Source organism: Podarcis melisellensis (assembly GCF_964234715.1).
Source record: "Podarcis melisellensis genome assembly, chromosome: 16".
Lineage (NCBI taxonomy): Eukaryota > Metazoa > Chordata > Lepidosauria > Squamata > Lacertidae > Podarcis > Podarcis melisellensis.
This window is the reverse complement of record NC_138533.1, coordinates 8,918,779-8,927,534: the sequence shown is the minus strand read 5'-3', so window position 1 is coordinate 8,927,534 and position 8,756 is coordinate 8,918,779.

Genomic DNA, 8,756 nt, shown 5'->3' with positions numbered 1-8,756 from the left:
GAGAGGTTTGATCTTCTTGCAGTCCATGGGACTCTCAAGAGTCTCCTCCAGACCATAATTCAAAAGCATGTTTACCACTAGGGGACATCATTTGCATTTTCTGCATTATTCATTTAAAGCAGCACCATGCTACTTTAACCTGTCATGGCTTCCCCTGGAGAATCGTGGGAACTGCAGTTGAGGGTGCTGAGAATGGTTAGGAGACAAGCTACAGTTCCCAGGATTATTGGAGGGAAGCCCTGGCTGTTTAAAGTGGGACTATGTGAGCTTCTTTAACATGCAGTGCAGATAGGGCCTTCTCAACTCAAGACCTGAGTGAGCTTTAATGTTATCCAAGACCTCCATCTGTACTATGCATTTAAAGTGCTACGATCCCACTTTAAGTTTCCATGGCTTCTCCCAGAGAATTCTGGGAGCTGTAGTGTGTTAAGGGTGCTGGGAGTTGTTAGGAGACCTCCATTTCCCCTCCCGGAACTACAATTCCCAGAGTTGGTGCTGTTTGTTAAACCACTCTGAGAATTGTAGGTACTTTGCCTGTTTTATCCTGTGAAATGTCTCTCTCTGTTTTGGTGTCCACAACAGCCCTCCTGGTTTCCAAATGTGCCCCATGACACCAGAAAGCTGGGGACCGCTGCACTAGACAGCATTTCAGGACAGCTGGGAGAAATGACTTCTTCACACAGCGCAGAGTTAAACTGTGGAACTCCTTCCCACAGGAGACAGGGATGGCCACAAACCTGGATGGTTTTAAAAGAGAATTAGATCAGTTCATTGTGAGGAGGCGGCTAGGGATGGCTGCCAGCTACAATGTCTGTGCTCTGCTTCCACATTCAGAGGCAGTAATGTTTCCGAATACCAGTCACCGGAAACCGCACTCGGGTCCTGCTTGTAGCCGGTTGGCCACTGTGAGAACGGGATGTTGGAGTACATGGGCCCAGACTGCTGACATTGAACCAGATGGACTGATGGTTCAACTTGGGATATAAGTTTCTTCTTGTGTTCCGTTGTGTGTACTCAGAGAACCATGAGGACTAGGATCTTATTTCAAAGTGTAAGGCTAGAGCTCAGTGGTAAGGCACTTGCTGGAAGTCCCAGGTTCAATTCTTGGCATGATTATTTCTTAAAAATATATCTATATAAAAGGGCTGCAAAGCTCCAGGACCTTTGTCCATTCAGTCTGATTTCTTTTACAGTTCTGTTATGTGCTGAGTTGAATAGGATCCAAAAGGCAGCAGTCTGATTGGTCCTAGAACAATAGGGTCCAGAATGCAGCAGTCTGATTGGTCCTAGAACAATAGGGTCCAGAATGCAGCAGTCTGATTGGTCCTAGAACAATAGGGTCCAGAATGCAGCAGTCTGATTGGTCCTAGAACAATAGGGTCCAGAATGCAGCAGTCTGATTGGTCCTAGAACAATAGGGTCCAGAATGCAGCAGTCTGATTGGTCCTAGAACAATAGGGTCCAGAATGCAGCAGTCTGATTGGACCTAGAACAATGCAGCAGTATGATTGGTCCACAGGAGCCACCCAATCCAGCTCCAGGTGAAAGTGAATCCGTAACCTGATTGGCGTACAGGAGAATCCCAGAATTAGCCAATCACGTGCAGCCTATTGTGTAAATAATGTATATAAAGCAGATATTTTGGGGGAACTCCATTCCTCACTACCATGAGCTGAATGAAGAGCATGAAATCCACACTCGACTCCGAGTATATTTCAAGTTCTGAGCATGGAAATCTAAACTTGCCCCAAGAATGGTCTCCAAAAACAAAAGAAAACAAAAAATCTTGCACCCCCAGAGCCAGAGAACTTGCCAGCTCCACCCCATCAACACAGACTTCCTCCTGCAAACACTGTGGGCAGATCGGCTTCTGTCTTTTTTTGGTTCCACTCAAGTCTCCGAAATTTGCATGCGTTTGTTTCCCCTTCGTTGGTTCACAAATGCTTGAACGTGTCTTCTTCTTCTTCTTCTTCTTCTTCTTCTTCTTCTTCTTCTTCTTCTTCTTCTTCTTCTTCTTCTTCTTCTTCTTCTTCAAAGCAACATTTGGGCACGGAACCACCAGCCCAGCGCCTCCACCTCCCTTGCCCCGGTTTTGCGTGTGTCTTTAAGAAACGTCAAAAAACCAGAGATCCAGTTCTCTCTTCCCAATGCACTTTTGGGGAAGCAGCCCTCTTGCAACACACAGCCTGGTTTAGGAGAAGTTGGCAGACGCATGGGGCCCGAGATAGGAAGGATGAGTGCACATTTTCGAAGGCTGGTTTCGGAACGGAACAGGCAACGAAACAAACCCTCTTTTTAAAAAAACAAATAAAAAAATTGCTGCAACGGTCTGAGGGTGGGAACGATTCGGCCACAGCATGCCCGCAAAGCATACCGCTCGTGCCTCTTGCCCTGCTTTCCTGGAGAAACAGCTTCTATCCAAATGCGATTTTGGTTTTAAACTCAGTGTAAGGTAGTCTCTGGGACGCGAGTGGCGCTGTGGGTAAAAGCCTCAGCGCCTAGGACTTGCCGATCGAAAGGTCGGCGGTTCGGATCCCCGCAGCGGGGTGCACTCCCGTTGCTCGGTCCCAGCGCCTGCCAACCTAGCAGTTTGAAAGCACATCAAAGTGCAAGTAGATAAATAGGTACTGCTCCTGCGGGAACGTAAACGGTGTTTCCGTGCGCTGCTCTGGTTCACCAGAAGCGGCTTAGTCATGCTGGCCACATGACCCGGAAGCTGTACGCCGGCTCCCTCAGCCAATAAAGCGAGATGTGCCCAGTGTGGTATTTGAACCCGTGACCCTGACATTAAGAGTCTCATGGTCTACCTTTCGGGTTTCCCACTGAGCCACTGTGAGAACAGGATGTTGGACTAGACAGGCCATTGGCCTGAATCAGTGGGGCTCTCTTCTTATGTACAGTAAGGTAAAGGTAAAGGGACCCCTGACCATTAGGTCCAGTCGTGGACAACTCTGGGGTTGTGGCACTCATCTCGCTTTATTGGCCGAGGGAGGCGGCGTGCAGCTTCCGGGTCATGTGGCCAGCATGACTAAGCTGCCTCTGGTGAACGAGAGCAGCGCACGGAAACGCCGTTTACCTTCCCGCCGGAACGGTACCTATTTATCTACTTGCACTGGCATGCTTTCAAACTGCTAGGTTGGCAGGAGCAGGGACCGAACAACAAGAGCTCACCCCTTCACGGGGATTCGAACCGCCGACCTTCTGATCAGCAGGCCCTAGGCTCTGTCTTTTAACCCACAGCGCCACCCTTTTACCTATGCATGTAAAGGCCCCAGGTAAGGGCTGTGAGAAACCCTCTGTCTGAAACTCTGGACAGCCTCTGCCAGTCAGTGTGCAGAAATACCAGTAGGTCTGACTCAGTATAAAGCAGCTCCCCAATTCTTTGCGGGAGGCCACAAGCTTTGAATGTCTGCTGCGGACATGACTTAACTTTCCGCCGCGTGAGTTTTGAATTATGCGAGCAAACCGGGGCGGCCGCACCAGAAACAGATCAGCCAATGAGGCCCTCTTCATATTTTGGACCAACCGTCATCAAGGCTGGTCCTGGACCGATATCAACATCGCCTCTGGTTTCCTCTCCTGCAGAGATTGTTTTTTTCCACCTATTTCATTCTCCACTGCTGCTTTTCCATTCCGCTTTTGGTGGTGGGTTCCGCGGTTTGACATTTCCGCTCCCTCGCTTGCAGAAGAGTGGGCCAGCGTCGAAATCAGTAGGAAGAATTTACGCACCTGCGACGGTGCTTCGGGTTGTTCCACCTATTAATAGATGGCCGGCCGTGTAGCTTCGCAGAGAGGCAGATACAGAGAGGCTGAAAAAAGTCCCTGCTTATCTCGCTCAACTCGAAAGTTGAGTCAGCCAGGTTGAGAACGAGGGCTCTGGGGCTTTCCCTGCCTCAGAGGGTGGTTCTGTCACAGGAAAACCACAGCCAGGTGGTACCAGATTTCAGAGAGGGATCCCCTATGTCTTTTGCCTGGAAGTTGCACCTGGACGAAAACTCAGGGAGAATACGAGATTTTAGAGGTGCAAACCTGCCTTGGGTGTTGTTTGTCAAACTTTTCTTTCTTTCTTTCTTTCTTTCTTTCTTTCTTTCTTTCTTTCTTTCTTAAAATACATCTTAAAAGTATGCACCCACACCCCTTGATTGTATGAAAAAAACCTCAAAGGAAGGGGGCACAGCTAAAGTACAGCGAATTTACAGATTATGATATGTGTTAATGCGAACTGAAGTTAATTTTTGTAGCTGTGGTATAAGGGATTTTATCCAGAATGGATTGTATTTGGTTTCAGCAACGGTCTGGAGGCAGAATTAAAGGGAATCGGACCCTGAAGTACAGCACGTGGGAAGCCACACAAAATTTCTACAGTGGTACCTTGGGACGCAGGTGGTGCTGTGGGTTAAACCACAGAGCTTAGGACTTGCCGATCAGAAGGTCGGCGGTTTGAATCCCCGTGGCGGGGTGAGCACCTGTTGCTCAGTCCCTGCTACTGTCAACCTAGCAGTTAGAAAGCACGTCAAAGCGCAAGTAGATAAATAGGTACCGCTCCTGCGGGAAGGTAAACGGCGTTTCCGTGCGCTGTTCTGGTTTGCCAGAAGCGGCTTAGTCATGTTGGCCACATGACCCGGAAGCTGTATGTCGGCTCCCTCGGCCAATAAAGCGAGATGAGCACTGCAACCCCAGAGTCAGCCACGACTGGACCTAACGGTCAGGGGTCCCTTTACCTTGGTTTACAACCATAATCCGTTCTGGAGGTCCATTTGTACACCAAACAGGTTGTAACCCAAGATGTGCTTTCGCCAATGGGGCCTCCCAAAAAAAAAAATTGTTCGTAATCCCCCCCCCAAAAAAAGGGTTTCTAATCCAAAGGCACCACTGTAATTGGCTATGTAATTGATTTGTATTTGAATTAGCACTGCTATTTGGTGTTAAGATAATATGGCGCATATTGGATTTTTGTGATTGAAAATTAATAAAAAATATTTAACAAAAAAAAAGAAAAGAATCTTATGTACCAAAATAATCTTATGTACCAGCTCATGGGGTGGAGGCACTCTCTGGCCCCCGCAAAGCTTTTAAACCGAGGACTGAGGCCCTTCCCTATCTGGCGGCGACATCAAGTGCCGTCGGGTGCAAGCCAGTGCTCATGCTTATGGATCATAATAATACAAGAAGAGGTTGCAGGATCAGGCCAACGGTTTATTCAAGTCCAGCATCCTGTTCTCACAGGGGGAAAACAAACCTCATAGCTGTTTACACAAATAATAGAGCAATTATCAATGCAAGCAGCTATTAAGAACATTAAAAAAAAATTAAACCAACTATACACTTGAAACAGATGAAAACACAGGTCTAAACAAAAATGCAAAGGTGTTTGCTTTGTTTTTTAATTCAGTTTTTATTGGTTTTCTATCACAAAATCAGTCATAAAACATTTGCAAAACTTTTAAGCTTTAGACAAAATACATATTTTTTTAATATAAAAAACTGGGTCTTCGGAGGGTATGATACAAGTAATATGTTTTAGCAATACATAATGATGCAATCTTACATTGAAACTTCCCTATACAGGATTCCCTTCAGATGGCTCGGGGGTCGGATAACTCCCTTTCCTCCAACATTTCTCCAGAGGAAATAGGGACGTCCTAAGGAAAAGCAGGACATTCCGGGATCAAGTCAGAAGCTGGGATAGCTTCTCCAAATCAGGGACGTCCCTGGAAAACAGGAACACTTGGAGGGTCTGCAAATTTATGGGGCAGGTGTAATATGAGGAGACAAGGCAGTTGGCCCGGAGAGCAGAAAAGGGGGCATTCAAACGCCCCATGGGATTTCACTTCCTCTGTCCCTAAGCGGGGCACAAACTTCCTCTGGAGCTGTTTATCGGTGAGGAGGGACCGAAAAGGAGAACTGGAAGGTGGAGGGAAGCAGCTGCCTGGACCGGGGGTTTCACCACCAGCCGTCCTTCTCCTGCGCTGCGAACCTGCTGCAGGCCCCCCTCTTCCCTCAAGATTGCTCAACTCTTCTCTTCCTCTCTTTCTTTCTCACGGGCCAGCACAGCCAGCTACGCCAGGAAGAGAGAGAGAGACAGGAGGAGAGCTGGGCCCCAAACAATGCACACATTTGAAAAGGCCTTATTTTACCAGGGCATGCAATTATTAGTCCGCTAGCAGTTCGAAAGCACGTCAAAGTGCAAGTAGATAAATAGGTACCACTCTGGCGGGAAGGTAAACGGAGTTTCCGTGCACTGTTCTGGTTCGCCAGAAGCGGCTTAGTCATGCTGGCCACGTGACCCAGAAGCTGTACGCCGGCTCCCTCGGCCAATAAAGCGAGATGAGCGCCACAACCTCCGAGTCGGCCACGACCGGACCTAATGGACAGGGGTCCCTTTACCTTTACCGTTATAATTTTGGAATGTGGCTTCTTTACGAGACACCACCCAAGATATCGTAACCACATTTGGCACAACGGTTCCAGAAACCAAAGAGCAACCCCCCATGTTTGGATACAATTCTGGACACCAGTTTGATGGCCGAGTGAGCCATTCGAATGGTCCCTGGTTTTAACCACCGACTTCAAAATGGCTCTGATTTTCACCGCTGGTTTCAAAACTGCAGAGAGTTTTTGGTTTCTTAGACTACCCGGAAACGCTCCTAGACTGCAAGCGTTATCGTCACCAAACACCCCTTCTGCACTGTGGCCTCGCTCTCTTCCTGCGGTGGCAGGATGAATTGGCAGAGTCCTGATTTAGAAGGGTGACCGTACCACTTCTGTGCAGAGAGCGAGGCATCAAGAAATCAACATGCAACGGCAAGGGTGCAGCTCAAATATTCCTGGAGTGTCTCAAAAAGCCACTCGTTCTGAAAATCAATAAGCTAAGCCTTTAAAAAATGTCTTTCATTTTCGCCTGGGAGGCTGTTATGCTAGCCTGTTAATTTTATTCATGGAATCCACTTAACACATTTATAAAAGTCTTCGCGGCCTGAGGGGCTACCAAAGCAGCAGACGGGAATAAAATTAACCTTCAAAATTGAGACTTTTGCAGCCCTTTAAAAGTATAAACAGTTTTATGGTGGCACAAGCTTTTTCGGATTAAAACTTAACATCAGCAGATGCCTAAAATGGGCAGATGATGCAAATGGAAGGGCCATGCAAAAGCAATGTTGCAAGGTGGAATGGGCTCGTATTCAGTGTGTGCCGGCCATGCCCTTTTACAAATACTCCATTATGTTCCTTCACCATGTTTCTCCCCCCTCCACCTGACCCTCTCAACAGTCAGCATGCCATGCCTATTGAATATACCAAGCCCTTGTATTTGGGGATTTCACCCCCTTGGGATCAGTCCCTCCAAATAATTTTCAGATTTCTACAAACCCTGGGGCTCCTGCAAGCTTGCTAATGCTTTGCACTTCTGAGTGCCTATTTGCAGACCCACACTTAAGAGAAGGAGCTTGCTATTTTCATATACTGGATACAGCTCCTCATGCACCAGAAGTAGAGAGAATTTGTAAACAAGTGTGGGGTCCAAAGGCCCTGAAGCTCAGGTGGTACAATACTGCAATGTGTCTACACAAATGTACACAAGCTACGCACAGCAGTGGTTAAGACAGGAACAAATTGGCAGCCCTGCCATCGTCCTAGCTTTGCCCTGCAGATTTAACGCATGTAGTGCATTTATGTGGAAAGAAAACCTTGATTCAGACAGAGTCCAAAATGAGTAGCGTCAAACTTGCTGAGGGCAGCAGTTTCCTAGGGCTGGCACTGACCTTTGAAGTTTTTTGCTAGGCACAGGGTTATGAGAAATCTGTTTACCTTGGTGGCATCAGACCAGACACTTTGCTGAGCTGGTACCTGAACGTCACGCTGATTGCTTAAAGAGCAGTAATTTCTAGGCTGTTCGCCCAGGGAAGGTTTGGGTTCGGGAAACAAGCAAGGCACTGTTTGTGAGCAGCAGGGAGCAGGCAGAAAAGAAAGGGAGGGATTGCTCCTTATTGCAAAACATACTTTCAGGGTGGGGTGGGAGAGTTAAGAAGCCACAATGCCATCTGCCCAGGGTACAACAAAAAGAGAAGCGAAAGAAGAAGTTATGCCAGGCATACTCAAAACAACCTCTTAAGCTCCATTAGGCCCTCTCCTAAATTGGCAGCTTTAATTTAAGCAAAAAACCCAAAGTTGCTAGTCCCTTTCGTTTGCGGAAATATATAAGGAAAATGTGTCCAGGCAGCAATAAATTTAAACTTGTGGGGCTACCTGGATATCTTTTCTTTTTTTCCTGGGCGGGAAGGGGGTAAGATTGCTGTTTTGCAAACCATTCCCTCTCTCCTCAGGCCGAAAAATCTGCCGGGGGGGGGGGGTGGGATGTTGGGGAAACGAACATGAACGAATCTCAACGGCTCTTTGGCAGAGGTTTCCTTGGCCAGAATCACCTCCGGCGCTTTGCCTCCCCATAACCTCTAGATTCATCACAGTCTCCAACGTGGGCGACATCTGAGACACAGGGACACCTTTCACCCAAGCAAGCAGAGAAAGCAGCTAATAGCAAAAAAATAGTCTGACGCTGTGAACTTTAGAAGAAAAAAAGTAAATATCAGTTCTGTTGTTCTGCGGCAGGGGAAAAAAAAGACAGAGTAACGCTGGGTTTCGTAACATCCCAGGGCAGCAAAGTTCCCCGTTGGAGGCAACGAGTTGGAGACTTGTTTACATTGCAGAAAGAGTCCTCTCTTTCCTCTTTTGATGCACAGCAAGGACTGTGGGTAACAAAG